Source organism: Euprymna scolopes, chromosome 34 (assembly GCF_053919585.1).
Source record: "Euprymna scolopes isolate OS-2025 chromosome 34, ASM5391958v1, whole genome shotgun sequence".
Taxonomy (NCBI): Eukaryota; Metazoa; Mollusca; class Cephalopoda; order Sepiida; family Sepiolidae; genus Euprymna; species Euprymna scolopes.
Genome location: NC_136515.1, coordinates 83,545,727 through 83,567,495, shown reverse-complemented (window position 1 = coordinate 83,567,495; position 21,769 = coordinate 83,545,727). Strand labels below are relative to the sequence as shown.

Here is a 21,769-nt window from a genome sequence, read left to right as displayed (position 1 = left end):
GTAATTGTATCGGAATCCAGAATTTAGTACGGAATCGGTAATTGTATCGAAATCGGGAAACATATTGGAATCGTAATATATATATATATATATATATATATATATATATATATATATATATATATATATATATATATATATATATATAGCGTTTTATATTATATAGAGGGAATTAGACTTGGAGTCCAAAGAGCAAACTTTATTTTTATGTACTAGTAAATGTATTAATCCTATTAAAAAAAAACATATTGGAATCGTAATAAATATATATATATATATATATATATATATATATATATATTTATTTATTTATTTATTTATTTATTCATATACATTTATTTATTTATATTTATATATATATATATATATATATATATGTATGTATTAATCCTATAAAAAGAAAACAGTGTCAATTGTACTGTAGATATATAATAAGCTCAATAGGTAAAGGTATACTAGAACTATATTAATATAGAGTAAAATAATTCATAATTGTTAATTAAAATCAGTTTTATGAGGAAGATAAACACAAACAAGATCACACTCGAGCGTACGATCGTTTCGGAAACGATGTTTTTATTGAAATAGACCTTGAACAATTATTGGATAAAAGTTTATCTTCAAACAAAGTCTCGTCATCAGTAAATATAGGGAGGGGGGGAGAAAGACACCAAAATAAAATTATCATTGTTGTTGTGGAAAGGCAGATAATTTTCTCGCTCCCTTTAAAGCTTCCGAATGCTTCAGTCCATCTATTCTTTGGCATGCTGTTACATTAACTTTTAGAATAGATTGACTGCAATAAAATTAATATTCGTTGTTTTGGGCTCAAAGTGAATCAAAAAGTTTGATCCATATCCAAGTAATGTACATTTAAAATTTCAAGTGTTTAGACCAAAAATTGGCGGAGGAGTTTGGTAGAGTTTTCAAAGGTGAAGCCGAATTTCTGTCCGAAAACTGCTTAAAAAAGATTTTTCCAAATCTCAATACTCCTTATGTAAAATCTCGAGTCTCTCGAACGAAAATTGACAAAGTTATTTTGTAAGGGAATGTACACAGACACACACACGCATTTCCAGTTTTATAGAATTATTTTATGTTGCGTGAATTTCTCTCTGAAGTTATTGATGGCTGATATAACTTTTATATTTGATAGACTTGCCCTAACTCTCCGAATATTGTTAATTAGTATGTAAATATAATATTGTTCATTAGTTTGTAAATGTAATATTGTTCATTAGTATGTAAATATAATATTGTTCATTAGTATGTAAATATAATATTGTTATGTGTTTTTAAACCTTGACTACTGCAATAATAAATACAACCACGTTATATTTTTACACATAAAAAGTTACCGTCAGTTATTTTCCTTTACGCTACAAAAATAAATATCAAACATAATTTACACGTAAAAAAAAAGTAATCCTGCTATGAGTTATTTCTTTTGAGCTCCACAAAAATAAGTATGATTTTTTATACTTCCACACATTAAAAATAATAATTAACGTTTTTAGTTATTTTTTGGACTTCTACAAAAATAATATCAATATCATTAAAACAGAAATAATCGTAAGTTATTCTACAAAAATAATATACATATCATTAAAAGGGAAATACTCGTAAGTTATTCTACAAAAATAATATAAATATCATTAAAAGGGAAATAATCGTAAGTTATTCTACAAAAATATTATAAAAATTATTAAAAGGGAAATAAACGTAAGTTATTCTACAAAAATAATATAATAATATATCAAAGGGAAATAATCGTCAGTTATTCTACAAACATAATATAAATATTATTAAAAGGGAAATAATCGTAAGTTATTCTACAAAAATAATATAAATATTATTACAAGGGAAATAATCGTAAGTGAATCTACAAAAAAAATATAAATATTATTAAAAGGGACATAATAGTAAGATATTCTACAAAAATAATATATATACATAAAAAGGGAAATAATTGTAACTTATTCTACAAACATAATATAAATATTATTAAAGGGAAATAATCGTAAGCTATTCTACAAAAATAATATAAAAATTATAAAAAGGGAAATAATCGTAAGTTATTCTACAAAAATAATATAAATATTATTAAAAGGGAAATAATAGTAAGCTATTCTACAAAAATAATATAAAAATAACAAAAAGGGAAATAATCGTAAGTTATTCTACAAAAATAATATAAATATTATTAAAAGGGAAATAATCGTAAGTTAATCTACAAAAATATTATAAATATTATTAAAAGGGAATACACCGTAAGTTATTCTACAAAAATAATATAAATACATTAAAAGGGAAATAATCCTAACTTATTCTACAAAAATAATATAAATATAATTTTAAGGGATGTAATCGTAAGTTATTCTGCAATAATAATATAAATATTATTAAAAGGGAAATAATCGTAAGTTATTCTACAAAAATAATATAAATATTATTAAAAGGGAAAAAATCGTAAGTTATTCTACAAAAAAAATATAAAAATAATTAAAAGGGAAAAAGTCGTAACTTATTCTACAAAAATAATATAAATATTATTTTAAGGGAAGTAATCGTAAGTTATTCTACAAAAATAATATAAATATTATTAAAAGGGAAATAATCGTAAGTTATTCTACAAAATAAAATAAATACATTAAAAGGGAAATAATCGTAACTTATTCTATCAAAATAATATAAATATTATTTAAAGGGAAATAATCGTAAGTTATTCTACAAACAAAAATACATTAAAAGGGAAATAATCGTAACTTATTCTACAAAAATAATATAAATATTATTAAAAGGGAAATGAGCGTAAGTTATTCTACAAAAATAATATAAATATTATTAAAAGGGAAATAATCGTAACTTATTCTACAAAAATAATACAAATATTATTAAAAGGGAAATAATCGTAAGTTATTCTACAAAAATGATATAAATATTATTAGCAGGGAAATAATCGTAAGTTATTCTAAAAAAATAATATAAATACATAAAAAGGACAATAATCGTAACTTATTCTACAAAAATAATATAAATATTATTATAAGGGAAATAATTGTAAACTATTCTACAAAAATAATATAAATATTATTAAAAGGGAAATAATCGTAAGTTATTCTACAAACATAATATAAAACTCATTAAAAGGGAGATAATACTAAGTTATTCTACAAAAATAATATAAATATTATTAAAAAGGAAAACATCGTAAGTTATTCTACAAAGATAATATAAATATTATTAAAATGGAAATAATCGTAACTTATTCTTAAAAAATAATAGAAATATGATTAAAAGGGAAATTATCGTAAGTTAATCGACAAAACTAATATAAATATTATCAAAAGGGAAATTATCGTAAGTTATTCTACAAAACTAATATAAATATTAATAAAAGGGAAATAATCGTAAGTTATTCTCCAAAAATAATATAAAAATCATTTAAAGGGAAATAATCGTAACTTATTCTACAAAAATAATATAAATATTATTAAAAGGGAAATAATCGTAAGTTATTCTACACAAATAATATAAATATTATTAAAAGGGAAATAACCGTAACTTATTCAACAAAAATAATATAAATATTATTAAAAGGGAAATACTCGTAAGTTAATCTACAAAAATAATATAAATATTATTAAAAGGGAAATAATCGTAAGCTATTCTACAAAAATAATATAAATACATTCAAAGGGAAATAATCGTAACTTATTCTACAAAAATTATATAAATATTGTTAAAAGGGAAATAATCGTAAGTTATTCTACAAAAATAATATAAATATTATTAAAAGGGAAAACATCGTAAGTTATTCTTCAAAAATAATATAAATATTATTAAAAGGGAAATAATCGTAAGTTATTCTACAAAAATAATATAAATATTATTAAAAGGGAAATAACCGTAAGGTGTTCTACAAAAATAATATAAATATTATTAAAAGGAAAATAATCGTAACTTATTCTACAAAAATAATATAAATATTATTAAAAGGGAAATAATCGTAAGTTAATCAACAAAAATAATATAAATATTATTAAAAGGGAAATGATCGTAAGTTATTCTACAAAAATAATATAAATATTATTAAAAGGGAAATAATCGTAAGTGAATCTACAAAAATAATATAAATATTATTAAAAGGGACATAATAGTAAGATTTTCTACAAAAATAATATATATACATAAAAAGGGAAATAATTGTAACTTATTCTACAAAAATAATATAAATATTATTAAAGGGAAATAATCGTAAGCTATTCTACAAAAATAATATGAAAATTATAAAAAGGGAAATAATCTTAAGTTATTCTACAAAAATAATATAAATATTATTAAAAGGGAAATAATCGTAAGCTATTCTACAAAAATAATATAAAAATGATTAAAAGGGAAATAATCGTAAGTTATTCTACAAAAATAATATAAATATTATTACAAGGGAGATAATCGTAAGTTAATCTACAAAAATATTATAAATATTATTAAAAGGGAAATAATCGTAAGTTATTCTACAAAAATAATATAAATATTATTAAAAGGGAAATAACCGTAACTTATTCAACATAAATAATATAAATATTATTAAAAGGGAAATAATCGTAAGTTAATCTACAAAAATAATATAAATATTATTAAAAGGGAAATAATCGTAAGCTATTCTACAAAAATAATATAAATACATTCAAAGGGAAATAATCGTAACTTATGCTACAAAAATTATATAAATATTGTTAAAAGGGAAATAATCGTAAGTTATTCAACAAAAATAATATAAATATTATTAAAAGGGAAAACATCGTCAGTTATTCTACAAAAATAATATAAATATTATTAAAAGGGAAATAATCGTAAGTTATTCTACAAAAATAATATAAATATTATTAAAAGGGTAATAACCGTAAGTTATTCTACAAAAATAATATAAATATTATTAAAAGGAAAATAATCGTAACTTATTCTAAAAAAATAATATAAATATTATTAAAAGGGAAATAATCGTAAGTTAATCAACAAAAATATTATAAATATTATTAAAAGGGATATAATCGTAAGTTATTCTACTAATATATTATAAATATTATTAAAAGGGAAATAATCGTAAGTTATTCTACAAAAATAATATAAATATTATTAAAAGGGAAATAATCGTAAGTTATTCTACAAAAATGATATAAATATTTTTTAAAGGGAAATAATCGTAAGTTATTCTAAAAAAATAATATAAATACATAAAAAGGACAATAATCGTAACTTATTCTACAAAAATAATATAAATATTATTATAAGGGAAATAATTGTAAGCTATTCTACAAAAATAATATAAATATTATTAAAAGGGAAATAATCGTAAGTTATTCTACAAACATAATATAAAACTCATTGAAAGGGAGATAATACTAAGTTATTCTACAAAAATAATATAAATATTATTAAAAGGGAAAACATCGTAAGTTATTCTACAAAAATAATATAAATATTATTAAAATGGAAATAATCGTAACTTATTCTTAAAAAATAATAGAAATATGATTAAAAGGGAAATTATCGTAAGTTAATCGACAAAACTAATATAAATATTATCAAAAGGGAAATAATCGTAAGTTATTCTACAAAACTAATATAAATATTAATAAAAGGGAAATAATCGTAAGTTATTCTCCAAAAATAATATAAAAATCATTTAAAGGGAAATAATCGTAACTTATTCTACAAAAATAATATAAATATTATTAAAAGGGAAATAATCGTAAGTTATTCTACACAAATAATATAAATATTATTAAAAGGGAAATAACCGTAACTTATTCAACAAAAATAATATAAATATTATTAAAAGGGAAATACTCGTAAGTTAATCTACAAAAATAATATAAATATTATTAAAAGGGAAATAATCGTAAGCTATTCTACAAAAATAATATAAATACATTCAAAGGGAAATAATCGTAACTTATTCTACAAAAATTATATAAATATTGTTAAAAGGGAAATAATCGTAAGTTATTCTACAAAAATAATATAAATATTATTAAAAGGGAAAACATCGTAAGTTATTCTACAAAAATAATATAAATATTTTTATAAGGGAAATAATTGTAAGCTATTCTACAAAAATAATATAAATATTATTAAAAGGGAAATAATCGTAAGTTATTCTACAAAAATAATATAAAAATGATTAAAAGGGAAAAAATCGTAAGTTATTCTACAAAAATAATATAAATATTATTACAAGGGAGATAATCATAAGTTATTCTACAAAAATAATATAAATATTATTAAAAGGGAAAACATCGTAAGTTATTCTACAAAAAAATATAAATATTATTAAAATGGAAATAATCGTAACTTGTTCTGAAAAAAAAATAGAAATATGATTAAAAGGGAAATAATCGTAAGTTAATCGACAAAACTAATATAAATATTATCAAAAGGGAAATAATCGTAAGTTATTCCACAAAAATAATATAAAAATCATTAAAATGGAAATAATCGTAACTTATTCTACAAAAATAATATAAATATTATTAAAAGGGAAATAATCGTAAGTTATTCTACAAAAATAATATAATTACTATTAAAAGGGAAATAATCGTAAGTTATTCTACAAATATATTATAAATATTATTAAAAGGGAAATAATCGTAAGTTAATCAACAAAAATAATATAAATATTATTAAAAGGGAAATAATCGTAAGTTATTCTACAAATATATTATAAATATTATTAAAAGGGAAATAATCGTAAGTTATTCTACAAAAATAATATAAATATTATTAAAAGGGAAATAATCGTAAGTTATTCTACAAAAATCATATAAATATTTTTAAAAGGGAAATAATCGTAAGTTATTCTACAAAAATAATATAAATACATTAAAAGGAAAATAATCGTAACTTATTCTACAAAAATAATATAAATATTATTATAAGGGAAATAATTGTAAGCTATTCTACAAAAATAATATAAATATTATTAAAAGGGAAATAATCGTAAGTTATTCTACAAAAATAATATAAAAATGATTAAAAGGGAAAAAATCGTAAGTTATTCTACAAAAATAATATAAATATTATTACAAGGGAGATAATCATAAGTTATTCTACAAAAATAATATAAATATTATTAAAAGGGAAAACATCGTAAGCTATTCTACAAAAATAATATAAATATTATTAAAATGGAAATAATCGTAACTTATTCTGAAAAAAAAATAGAAATATGATTAAAAGGGAAATAATCGTAAGTTAATCGACAAAACTAATATAAATATTATCAAAAGGGAAATAATCGTAAGTTATTCCACAAAAATAATATAAAAATCATTAAAATGGAAATAATCGTAACTTATTCTACAAAAATAATATAAATATTATTAAAAGGGAAATAATCGTAAGTTATTCTACAAAAATAATATAATTACTATTAAAAGGGAAATAAGTGTAAGCTATTCTACAAAAATTATATAAATACATTAAAAGGGAAATAATCGTAACTTATTCTACAAAAATAATATAAATATTGTTAAAAGGGAAATAATCGTAAGCTATTCTACAAAAATAATATAAAAATCATTAAATGGGAAATAATCGTAAGTTAATCAACAAAAATACGATAAATATTATTAAAAGGGAAATAATCGTTAGTTATTCCACAAAAATATTATAAATATTATTAAAAGGGAAATAATCGTAAGTTATTCTACAAAAATAATATAAATATTATTGAAAGGGAAATAATCGTAACTTATTCTACAAAAATAATATAAATATTGTTAAAAGGGAAATAATCCTAAGTTATTCTACAAAAATAATATAAAAATCATTAAAAGGGAAATAATCGTAAGTTATTCTACAAAAATTATATAAATATTATTAAAAGGGAAAAATCGTAAGTTATTCTACAAAAATAATATAAATATTTATAAAAGGGAAATAATCGTAAGTTAATCTACAAAAATAATATAAATATTATTAAAAGGGAAATAATCGTAAGTTATTCTACAAAAATAATATAAATATTATTAAAAGGGAAATAATCGTAAGTTAATCTACAAAAATAATATAAATATTATTAAAAGGGAAATAATCGTAAGCTATTCTACAAAAATAATATAAATACATTCAAAGGGAAATAATCGTAACTTATTCTACAAAAATTATACAAATATTGTTAAAAGGGAAATAATCGTAAGTTATTCTACAAAAATAATATAAATATTATTAAAAGGGAAAACATCGTAAGTTATTCTACAAAAATGATATTAATATTTTTTATAGGGAAATAATCGTAAGTTATTCTACAAAAATAATATAAATACATTAAAAGGAAAATAATCGTAACTTATTCTACAAAAATAATATAAATATTATTATAAGGGAAATAATTGTAAGCTATTCTACAAAAATAATATAAATATTATTAAAAGGGAAAACATCGTAAGTTATTCTACAAAAATAATATAAATATTATTAAAATGGAAATAATCGTAACTTATTCTGAAAAAAAAATAGAAATATGATTAAAAGGGAAACGATTGTAAGTTAATCGACAAAACTTATATAAATATTATCAAAAGGGAAATAATCGTAAGTTATTCTACAAAAATAATGTAAAAATCATTAAAATGGAAATAATCGTAACTTATTCTACAAAAATAATATAAATATTATTAAAAGGGAAATAATCGTAAGTTATTCTACAAAAATAATATAAATATTGTTAAACGGGAAATAATCGTAAGCTATTCTACAAAAATAATATAAAAATCATTAAATGGGAAATAATCGTAAGTTAATCAACAAAAATACTATAAATATTATTAAAAGGGACATAATCGTTAGTTATTCCACAAAAATATTATAAATAATGTTAAAAGGGAAATAATTGTAAGTGATTCTACAAAAATAATATAATTACTATTAAAAGGGAAATAAGTGTAAGCTATTCTAAAAAAATTATATAAATACATTCAAAGGGAAATAATCGTAACTTATTCTACAAAAATAATATAAATATTGTTAAAAGGGAAATAATCGTAAGCTATTCTAAAAAATAATAAAAAAATCATTAAATGGGAAATAATCGTAAGTTAATCAACAAAAATACTATAAATATTATTAAAAGGGACATAATCGTTAGTTATTCCACAAAAATATTATAAATATTATTAAAAGGGATATAATCGTAAGTTATTCTACAAAAATAATATAAATATTATTGAAAGGGAAATAATCGTAACTTATTCTACAAAAATAATATAAATATTGTTAAAAGGGAAATAATCGTAAGTTATTCTACAAAAATGATATAAATATTATTAAAAGGGAAAAATCGTAAATTATTCTACAAAAATAATATAAATATTTATAAAAGGGAAATAATCGTAAGTTAATCTACAAAAATAATATAAATATTATTAAAAGCGAAATAATCGTAAGCTTATTCTACAAAAATAATATAAATATTATTAAAAGGGAAATAATCGTAAGTTAATCTACAAAAATAATATAAATATTATTAAAAGGGAAATAATCGTAAGCTATTCTACAAAAATTATATAAATACATTCAAAGGGAAATAATCGTAACTTATTCTACAAAAATAATATAAATATTGTTAAAAGGGAAATAATCGTAAGCTATTCTACAAAAATATTATAAATATTGTTAAAAGGGAAATAATCGTAAGTTAATCAACAAAAATAATATAAATATTATTAAAAGGGAAATAATCGTAAGTTATTCTACAAAAATAATATAAATACATTAAAAGGGAAATAATCGAAACTTATTCTACACAAATAATATAAATATAATTAAAAGGGAAATAATCGTAAGCTATTCTACAAAAATAATATAAATATTATTAAAAGGGAAATAATCGTAAGTTATTCTACAAAAATAATATAAATACATTCAAAGGGAAATAATCGTAACTTATTCAACATAAATCATATAAATATTATTAAAAGAGAAAATAATCGTAAGTTATTCTACAAAAATAATATAAATATTATAAAAAGGGAATACACCGTAAGTTATTCTACAAACATAATTTAAATATTATTTAAAGGGAAGTAATCGCAAGTTATTCTACAAAAATAATATAAATATTATTAAAAGGGAAATAATCGTATGTTATTCTACAAAAATATTATAAATATTATTAAAAGGGAAATAATCGTAAGTTATTCTACAAAAATTATATAAATATTATTAAAAGGGAAAAATCGTAAGTTTTTCTACAAAAATGATATAAATATTTATAAAAGGGAAATAATCGTAAGTTAATCTACAAAAAAGTTATATAAATATTATTAAAAGGGAAATAATCGTAAGTTATTCTACAAAAATAATATAAATATTATAAAAAGGGAAATAATCGTAAGCTATTCTACAAAAATAATATAAATACATTCAAAGGGAAATAATCGTAACTTATTCTACAAAAATTATATAAATATTGTTAAAAGGGAAATAATCGTAAGTTATTCTACAAAAATAATATAAATATTATTAAAAGGGAAAACATCGTAAGTTATTCTACAAAAATAATATAAATATTATTAAAAGGGAAATAATCGTAAGTTATTCTACAAAAATAATATAAATATTATTAAAAGGGAAATAACCGTAAGGTGTTCTACAAAAATAATATAAATATTATTAAAAGGAACATAATCGTAACTTATTCTACAAAAATAATATAAATATTATTAAAAGGGAAATAATCGTAAGTTAATCAACAAAAATAATATAAATATTATTAAAAGGGAAATGATCGTAAGTTATTCTACAAAAATAATATAAATATTATTAAAAGGGAAATAATCGTAAGTGAATCTACAAAAATAATATAAATATTATTAAAAGGGACATAATAGTAAGATATTCTACAAAAATAATATATATACATAAAAAGGGAAATAATTGTAATTATTCTACAAAAATAATATAAATATTATTAAAGGGAAATAATCGTAAGCTATTCTACAAAAATAATATGAAAATTATAAAAAGGGAAATAATCGTAAGTTATTCTACAAAAATAATATAAATATTATTAAAAGGAAAATAATGGTAACTTATTCTACAAACATAATATAAATATTATTAAAAGGGAAATAATCGTAAGTTAATCAACAAAAATAATATAAATATTATTAAAAGGGAAATAATCGTAAGTTATTCTACAAATATATTATAAATATTATTAAAAGGGAAATAATCGTAAGTTATTCTACAAAAATAATATAAATATTATTAAAAGGGAAATAATCGTAAGTTATTCTACAAAAATGATATAAATATTTTTTAAAGGGAAATAATCGTAAGTTATTCTACAAAAATAATATAAATACATCAAAAGGAATATAATCGTAACTTATTCTACAAAAATAATATAAATATTATTATAAGGGAAATAATTGTAAGCTATTCTACAAAAATAATATAAATATTATTAAAAGGGAAAACATCGTAAGTTATTCTACAAAAATAATATACATATTATTAAAATCGAAATAATCGTAACTTATTCTGAAAAAAAAATAGAAATATGATTAAAAGGGAAACGATTGTAAGTTAATCGACAAAACTAATAGAAATATTATCAAAAGGGAAATAATCGTAAGTTATTCTACAAAAATAATGTAAAAATCATTAAAATGGAAATAATCGTAATTTATTCTACAAAAATAATATAAATATTATTAAAAGGGAAATAATCGTAAGTTATTCTACAAAAATAATATAAATATTGTTAAACGGGAAATAATCGTAAGCTATTCTACAAAAATAATATAAAAATCATTAAATGGGAAATAATCGTAAGTTAATCAACAAAAATACTATAAATATTATTAAAAGGGACATAATCGTTAGTTATTCCACAAAAATATTATAAATAATGTTAAAAGGGAAATAATTGTAAGTTATTCTACAAAAATAATATAATTACTATTAAAAGGGAAATAAGTGTAAGCTATTCTAAAAAAATTATATAAATACATTCAAAGGGAAATAATCGTAACTTATTCTACAAAAATAATATAAATATTGTTAAAAGGGAAATAATCGTAAGCTATTCTACAAACATAATATAAAAATCATTAAATGGGAAATAATCGTAAGTTAATCAACAAAAATACTATAAATATTATTAAAAGGGACATAATCGTTAGTTATTCCACAAAAATATTATAAATATTATTAAAAGGGATATAATCGTAAGTTATTCTACAAAAATAATATAAATATTATTGAAAGGGAAATAATCGTAACTTATTCTACAAAAATAATATAAATATTGTTAAAAGGGAAATAATCGTAAGTTATTCTACAAAAATAATATAAAAATCATTAAAAGGGAAATAATCGTAAGTTATTCTACAAAAATTATATAAATATTATTAAAAGGGAAAAATCGTAAATTATTCTACAAAAATAATATAAATATTTATAAAAGGGAAATAATCGTAAGTTAATCTACAAAAATAATATAAATATTATTAAAAGGGAAATAATCGTAAGCTTATTCTACAAAAATAATATAAATATTATTAAAAGGGAAATAATCGTAAGTTATTCTACAAAAATAATATAAATATTATTAAAAGGGAAATAATCGTAAGCTATTCTACAAAAATAATATAAATACATTCAAAGGGAAATAATCGTAACTTATTCTACAAAAATAATATAAATATTGTTAAAAGGGAAATAATCGTAAGCTATTCTACAAAAATATTATAAATATTGTTAAAAGGGAAATAATCGTAAGTTAATCAACAAACATAATATAAATATTATTAAAAGGGAAATAATCGTAAGTTATTCTACCAAAAATAATATAAATACATTAAAGGGGAAATAATCGAAACTTATTCTACAAAAATAATATAAATATAATTAAAAGGGAAATAATCGTAAGCTATTCTACAAAAATAATATAAATATTATTAAAAGGGAAATAATCGTAAGTTATTCTACAAAAATAATATAAATACATTCAAAGGGAAATAATCGTAACTTATTCAACATAAATCATATAAATATTATTAAAAGAGAAAATAATCGTAAGTTTTTCTACAAAAATAATATAAATATTATAAAAAGGGAATACACCGTAAGTTATTCTACAAACATAATTTAAATATTATTTAAAGGGAAGTAATCGCAAGTTATTCTACAAAAATAATATAAATATTATTAAAAGGGAAATAATCGTATGTTATTCTACAAAAATATTATAAATATTATTAAAAGGGAAATAATCGTAAGTTATTCTACAAAAATTATATAAATATTTTTAAAAGGGAAAAATCGTAAGTTATTCTACAAAAATGATATAAATATTTATAAAAGGGAATTAATCGTAAGTTAATCTACAAAAATAATATAAATATTATTAAAAGGGAAATAATCGTAATTTATTCTACAAAAATAATATAAATATTATTAAAAGGGAAATAATCGTAAGTTAATCTACAAAAATAATATAAATATTATTAAAAGGGAAATAATCGTAAGCTATTCTACAAAAATAATATAAATACATTCAAAGGGAAATAATCGTAACTTATTCTACAAAAATTATATAAATATTGTTAAAAGGGAAATAATCGTAAGTTATTCTACAAAAATAATATAAATATTATTAAAAGGGAAAACATCGTAAGTTATTCTTCAAAAATAATATAAATATTATTAAAAGGGAAATAATCGTAAGTTATTCTACAAAAATAATATAAATATTATTAAAAGGGAAATAACCGTAAGGTGTTCTACAAAAATAATATAAATATTATTAAAAGGAAAATAATCGTAACTTATTCTACAAAAATAATATAAATATTATTAAAAGGGAAATAATCGTAAGTTAATCAACAAAAATAATATAAATATTATTAAAAGGGAAATGATCGTAAGTTATTCTACAAAAATAATATAAATATTATTAAAAGGGAAATAATCGTAAGTGAATCTACAAAAATAATATAAATATTATTAAAAGGGACATAATAGTAAGATTTTCTACAAAAATAATATATATACATAAAAAGGGAAATAATTGTAACTTATTCTACAAAAATAATATAAATATTATTAAAGGGAAATAATCGTAAGCTATTCTACAAAAATAATATGAAAATTATAAAAAGGGAAATAATCTTAAGTTATTCTACAAAAATAATATAAATATTATTAAAAGGGAAATAATCGTAAGCTATTCTACAAAAATAATATAAAAATAACAAAAAGGGAAATAATCGTAAGTTATTCTACAAAAATAATATAAATATTATTAAAAGGGAAATAATCGTAAGTTAATCTACAAAAATATTATAAATATTATTAAAAGGGAAATAATCGTAAGTTATTCTACAAAAATAATATAAATACATTAAAAGGGAAATAATCCTAACTTATTCAACAAAAATAACATAAATATTATTAAAAGGGAAATAATCGTAAGTTATTCTAAAACAAAATATAAATATTATTAAAAGGGAAATAATCGGAAGTTATTCTACAAAAATAATATAAATATAATTTTAAGGGATGTAATCGTAAGTTATTCTGCTCTAATAATATAAATATTATTAAAAGGGAAATAATCGTAAGTTATTCTACAAAAATAATATAAATATTATTAAAAGGGAAAAAATCGTAAGTTATTCTACAAAAATAATATAAAAATAATTAAAAGGGAAAAAGTCGTAACTTATTCTACAAAAATAATATAAATATTATTTTAAGGGAAGTAATCGTAAGTTATTCTACAAAAATAATATGAATATTATTAAAAGGGAAATAATCGTAAGTTATTCTACAAAATAAAATAAATACATTAAAAGGGAAATAATCGTAACTTATTCTATCAAAATAATATAAATATTATTTAAAGGGAAATAATCGTAAGTTATTCTACAAAAAAAAATACATTAAAAGGGAAATAATCGTAATTTATTCTACAAAAATAATATAAATATTATTAAAAGGGAAATAATCGTAAGTTATTCTACAAAAATAATATAAATACATTAAAAGGGAAATAATCGAAACTTATTCTACAAAAATAATATAAATATTATTAAAAGGGAAATAATCGTAAGCTATTCTACAAAAATAATATAAATATTATTAAAAGGGAAATAATCGTAAGTTATTCTACAAAAATAATATAAATACATTCAAAATGAAATAATCGTAACTTATTCAACAAAAATAATATAAATATTATTAAAAGAGAAAATAATCGTAAGTTAATCTACAAAAATAATATAAATATTATTAAAAGGGAATCAACCGTAAGTTATTCTACAAAAATAATTTAAATATTATTTAAAGGGAAGTAATCGCAAGTTATTCTACAAAAATAATATAAATATTATTAAAAGGGAAATAATCGTATGTTATTCTACAAAAATATTATAAATATTATTAAAAGGGAAATAATCGTAAGTTATTCTACAAAAATAATATAAATATTATTAAAAGGGAAATAATCGTAAGTTATTCTACAAAAATAATATAAATATTATTAAAGGGAAATAATCGTAACTTAATCTACAAAAATAATATAAATACATTAAAAGGGAAATAATCGTAAGTTATTCTACAAAAATAATATAAATATTATTAAAAGGGAAATAATCGTAAGTTATTCTACAAAAATAATATCAATATTATTAAAAGGGAAATAATCGTAAGTTATTCTACAAAAATAATATAAATATTATTAAAAGGGAAAAATCGTAAGTTATTCTACAAAACTAATATAAATATCATGAAAAGGGAAGTAATCGTAAGTTATTCTACAAAAATAATATAAATATTATTAAAAGGGAAATAATCGTAAGTTATTCGACAATAATAATATAAATACATTAAAAGGGAAATAACCGTAAGTTATTCTACAAAAATAATATAAATATTATTAAAAGGGAAAAACTCCTAAGTTATTCTACAAAAATAATGTAAATATTATTAAAAGGGAAAAATCGTAAGTTATTCTACAAAAATAATATAAATATTATTAAAAGGGAAATAATCGTAACTTATTCTACAAAAATAATATAAATATTATTAAAATGGAAATAATCGTAAGTTATTCTACAAAAATAATATAAATATTATTAAAAGGGAAATAATCGTAAGCTATTCTACAAAAATAATATAAAAATCATTAAAAGGGAAATATTCCTAACTTATTCTACAAAAATAATATAAATATTATTAAAAGGGAAGTAATCGTAAGCTATTCTACGAACATAATAAATATACCTTAAAAAGGAAATAATCGTAACTTATTCTACAAAAATAATACAAATATTATTAAAAGGGAAATAATCGTAAGTTATTCTACAAAAATAATATAAATGTAAATAAAAGGGAAATAATCGTAAGTTATTCTACAAAAATAATATAAATATTAAAAAGGGAAATAATCCTAACTTATTCTACAAAAATCATATAAATACATTAAAAGGAAAATAATCGTAAGTTATTCTACAAAAATAATATAAATATTATTAAAAGGGAAATAATCGTAAGCTATTCTAAAAATAGTATATAAATATTATTAAAAGGGATATAATCGTAAGTTATTCTACAAAAATATTAAATATTTATTATTAAAATTAAAAAATTATTATTATTAAAATATTATTTAAAGGGAAATAATCGTAAGTTGTTCTACAAAAATAATATAAATATTATTAAAAGGGAAATAATCGTAAGTTGTTCTACAAAAATAATATAAATATTATTAAAAGGGAAAAAATCGTAAGTTAATCTACAAAAATAATATAAATATCATTAAAAGGGAAATAATCGTAACTTATTCTACAAAAATAATATAAACACATTAAAAGGGAAATAATCGTAACGTATTCTACAAAAATAATATAAATATTATTAAAACGGAAATAATCGTAAGTTATTCTACAAAAATTATATAAAAATCATTTAAAGGGAAATAATCCTAACTTATTCTACAAAAATAATATAAATATTATTAAAAGGGAAATAATCGTAAGCTATTCTACAAAAATAATATAAAAATCATTAAAAGGGAAATAATCGTAAGTTATTCTACAAAAATATTATAAATATTATTAAAAGGGAAATAATCGTAAGTTATTCTACAAAAATAATATAAATATCATTTAAAGGGAAATAATCGTAAGTTATTCTACAAAAATAATATAAATATTATTTAAACGCAAATAATCGTAAGCTATTCTACAAAAATAATATAAAAATCATTAAAAGGGAAATAATCGTAAGTTATTCTACAAAAATATTTTAAATATTATTAAAAGGGAAATAATCGTAAGCTATTCTACAAAAATAATATAAAAATCATTTAAAGGGAAATAATCGTAAGTTATTCTACAAAAATAATATCAAGATTATTAAAAGGGAAATAATCGTAAGCTATTCTACAAAAATAATATAAAAATCATTAAAAGGGAAATAATCGTAAGTTATTCTACAAAAATATTATAAATATTATTAAAAGGGAAATAATCGTAAGTTATTCTACAAAAATAATATAAAAATCATTAAAAGGGAAATAATTGTAAGTGATTCTACAAAAATAATATAAATATTATTAAAAGGAAATAATCGTAAGTTATTCTACAAAAATATTATAAATATTATTAAAAGGGAAATAATCGTAAGCTATTCTACAAAAATAATATAAATATTTTTTAAAGGGAAGTAATCGCAAGTTATTCTACAAAAATTATATAAATATTATTAAAAGGGAAATAGTCGTAAGTTATTCTACAAAAATAATATAAATATTATTAAAAGGGAAATAATCGTAAATAATAATCTAAAACCGCCCCCTTAAGTAAACATTTCAGCAAATCTCCTCACTAACGTAATGTACTTGCAATAACCCTTATCCCTGAGTGGCTTCCGGGCCTTGATAAGTTGTGATCACTGTGTAAAAAAAAAAAGCATTGCAAGTTGTGCTGTTATAGCTTTCTTTCTTTCTTTTTTTTTTCTTACATTTTCACCCCAAACAAGGCACATTGCCACTTTGGTGTAGGGGGCTACTATCAGGGCAGCAGCTACTGGGGCTCTATGTAGGGATTTGGGCAGCAAGATGTCGGTTCATGTTACACTTGAACTTCTGCATGTCAGTACAGTTGGGGAAGCAGGGACCTGGAATGGAATTCCAGAGTCTAGCGGCTCTGGGGAAGAAACTACTTGAGTAAAAGCCTCTCTTACATCTAGGGATCTCTACTGTGAAGGGGTGGGATTTAGCTGCTTGTCGGGTGGGTATTTACGTCGTGGGGCCACAAGTGTCTGCAGTTCGTCAGAGCATTCACCATTAAAATACTTGTAGAACAGGCAGAGGGATGCAACATTTTGTCGATGGGACAGAGACTGAAGCTTAGATGCCAGTTCAGGGCCTATCAGATTGGCGACTCTCTTTTGAACCTTGTCTAGAAGAAAGAGACTAGCAGCAGATGCACCAGCCCAAATGTGACAGCAATACTCCATACATGAGTGAATGGTGGCCTTATAGAGGTACAGGATACTTTCAGGTGTCAGTAGTTTTCTAGCACGGTAGAGAGAACCTACTTTCTTCGCAGCGGCCCTGGCAATGTTTTCAATGTAATTGTTCCACCTCATGTTTCCTGTGAACGTTAGGCCAAGCTTCCTTATGAGACTGCGGTCGTTCCTGCTTTTTTTTTTTCTATTTTCTTTCTTTGAAGATTGTAATGCTGGGTATGGGGCAGCCAAACCAGCTGCCACCATTTCCCTGCTTTTTATTAAAACCAACCGAGAGCTATTTTTAGTATCCTTGCTGTTCACTTAAGTACAATTGTCTGGATTTCTCTTGCACTTGGTTCACCAGGAATATTAGTTAGGTAGGACTTCAGGTTCTTCTTCATAAGCCCTGTGGCACCTATAATAACTGGTATGATTGATATCTCTTTAAGATTCCAGTTTCTTTTCATATAATACATGAGATTTGATATTTGGTCTGTTTCTCTCTTTCAGTTCTGTTTAGATCTGCATGTTATTTCAAATGATTTATAAGACCAGCATTTGACAAAAGGAATCGATCACATACGTGCACTTCAGTTCCTGTTTTATATTCTTTAACATATTTTCATCTTGTTTTCTTAAGACAGCAACATCTACCTGCCAGTTTTGAACTCTGTCAAGGCAGAATAGGCTCCAAAACGTAGTATGTGATGCCTTTTTCTCTTCTCTGCAACCCACAGAAGAGAGTCGTGAGCTTCTCTCTGCTCTATCGTTATTTTCATGGCAAGTGCTCGTCTGAGCTTCAAGCTATAGCCGCCCTCTGTCTAACTTTCACTTTCACAAAAAAAACACTCGTCCACCTACAACCATTAACAAGTCCCCCCACTCTGTGTTTAAATCTAAACACAAATTCCATGAACAAAGCTTCTTTCCTAGAGCTGCTTGCCCATAGAACTGTTTTGCTAACTTGCTTGTTGAGCTACCCCTTACATGATCAAATTGCACCAGATTTTCACGACTAACAGTTACTGCACTATTGTCCCAGTGACCACCGTACACTCATTAAGCCTTATCCTCGAGTGGCCTTCACGCCTTGATAAGTGGTGAATCCCTTGAGAAAAAAAGCCACCTACATGCACACAGGTGCATAGCAGTTAACTATATAAAAGGTTAAAACTCCCCTTTGATGCAGCATATGTACAGACAATGTAGCGTTTTTAAGGACCCATAACCAAATATTTTTCTAACATGGCATTGCAATGGCTATTTGTGTTAGACAGCTGCTTTCATTTTGAATGTTATTCTCACATTTCAGCCAATGTAACCTCTCTGGCCTTCAAGTGTATCTTGTCAAACTGAGGAATCTTTCAGTCAAACTCGGGAATCTGCACAGAATTTCAAATGGAATCCTTTGTTTAATCAACGGAAACAGCATGCTCTCAGGTGTCATTTATAACTGAATTTTATTTAGTACTTTATTCATTATGCCACCAGTTTTTACGGATCTGCAACGATCCGTGGCATAACAAATAAATATACACCTTATGCCACAGCCTCTCAAAGGCTTTTAATATGTCAAGAGCTATTGTTTTAGAAACAAAAATTCACTGATCCTATGTGATATTATAGTTAGCATATCATTGCTGACAGAAATCCATATTGCATGTAACTAAGTAGATTATATTTTGCTGAGGTTATTGGCAATTTCTAGATGTTCAGATCCAAGTAATTTACTTATGATACATACTGATTGGCCTGTATTGAGATGGAGATGACTGATTACCAGCATTTTTAAATACTGGGAAGACAACAAACAAGATAGAAAGCAATTCTTCTTTATGCAGCAATTAAAAATTTTGTCAGGATTTAAGCAAATTTTTAAGTACAACTTTTGACAAGTTTTCCATTACGTAAATAATAAAAGAGTATTTTTCAGTCATAGAAAGAATTTCGGAACTTGGTGGGCCTAATCATCAAATGGCAACACTAGAAAAAATGTCAATCCTCGAGGTAATTCTTGGATATTTTTTTTTTACATAGAAGTTACTCATTATCAAGGCCCGGAGGCCGCTCGAGGATAAGGATTAAAGAGTTTACAGTAGTCAATGGGAGATGATAACTAATAATGAAATCAAGTTTTAGCTCCAAGATTAACCTTCTTGATTTCTAATAAAGAAACAACCAAAATAAAGTTTAATAAAAACAGCTGATTGATTAATAAAATCATGTGACATTTTGAAGTCAGAGAAGTTGGATTACTGTTCTCATCTTGAATGTCATTCTCACAAATTTTCAACCAATGTAACCTTTGACCTTCTTCAGATGTATCTTGTCAAATGAGAAATAATCGTAAGTTATTCTACAAAAATAATATAAAAATCATTAAAAGGGAAATAATCGTAAGTTATTCTACAAAAATAATATAAAAATCATTAAAAGGGAAATAATCGTAAGTGATTCTACAAAAATAATATAAATATTATTAAAAGGAAATACACGTAAGTTATTCTACAAAAATAATATAAATATTATTAAAAGGGAAATAACCGTAAGTTATTCTACAAAAATAATATAAATATTATTAAAAGGGAAATAATCGTAACTTATTCTACAAAAATAATATAAATATCATTAAAAGGGAAATAACCGTAAGTTATTCTACAAAAATAATATAAATATCATTAAAAGGGAAATAATCGTAAGTTATTCTACAAAAATAATATAAAAATCATTAAAAGGGATATAATCGTAAGTTATTCTACAAAAATAGTATAAATATCATTAAAAGGGAAATAACCGTAAGTTATTCTACAAAAATAATATAAATATCATTAAAAGGGAAATAATCGTAAGCTATTCTACAAAAATAATATAAAAATCATTAAATGGGATATAATCTTAAGTTATTCTACAAAAATAATATAAATATTATTAAAAGGGAAATAATCGTAAGTTATTTCTTTTGACTTCTTAAATAATTATATTTCTTTAATATTGACCGATCGGGGGAGGGAGGTTATATTGTGGTTTCCCAAATTATAGTTTCAGCAAGTTGTAAAATATTCTTCATATATAAGTCATTTTTTTTAGCACCCGGATGACAGCTACTGGGCACATCTAAGTGGTCCCACCGACAAGTCGCCGACATCGATAGTTGTGTGCCGTGGTTCGTTCTCCATATTTCATCGTTCTAGTTCTGGCCGTGTCGTCGTTTTTTTTCACACTGGCAGCCGTCGAATGG

The 21,769-nt window shown here is 21.6% G+C and overlaps 1 protein-coding gene across 6 annotated transcripts in view; it reads left to right on the top strand.

The window, feature by feature from the left end:
- Positions 1 to 21,769, top strand: part of LOC145259312 (uncharacterized) — a 2,114,304-nt gene that overhangs the window by 1,875,561 nt on the left and 216,974 nt on the right. The gene's annotated exons all lie outside the window — the stretch shown is intronic.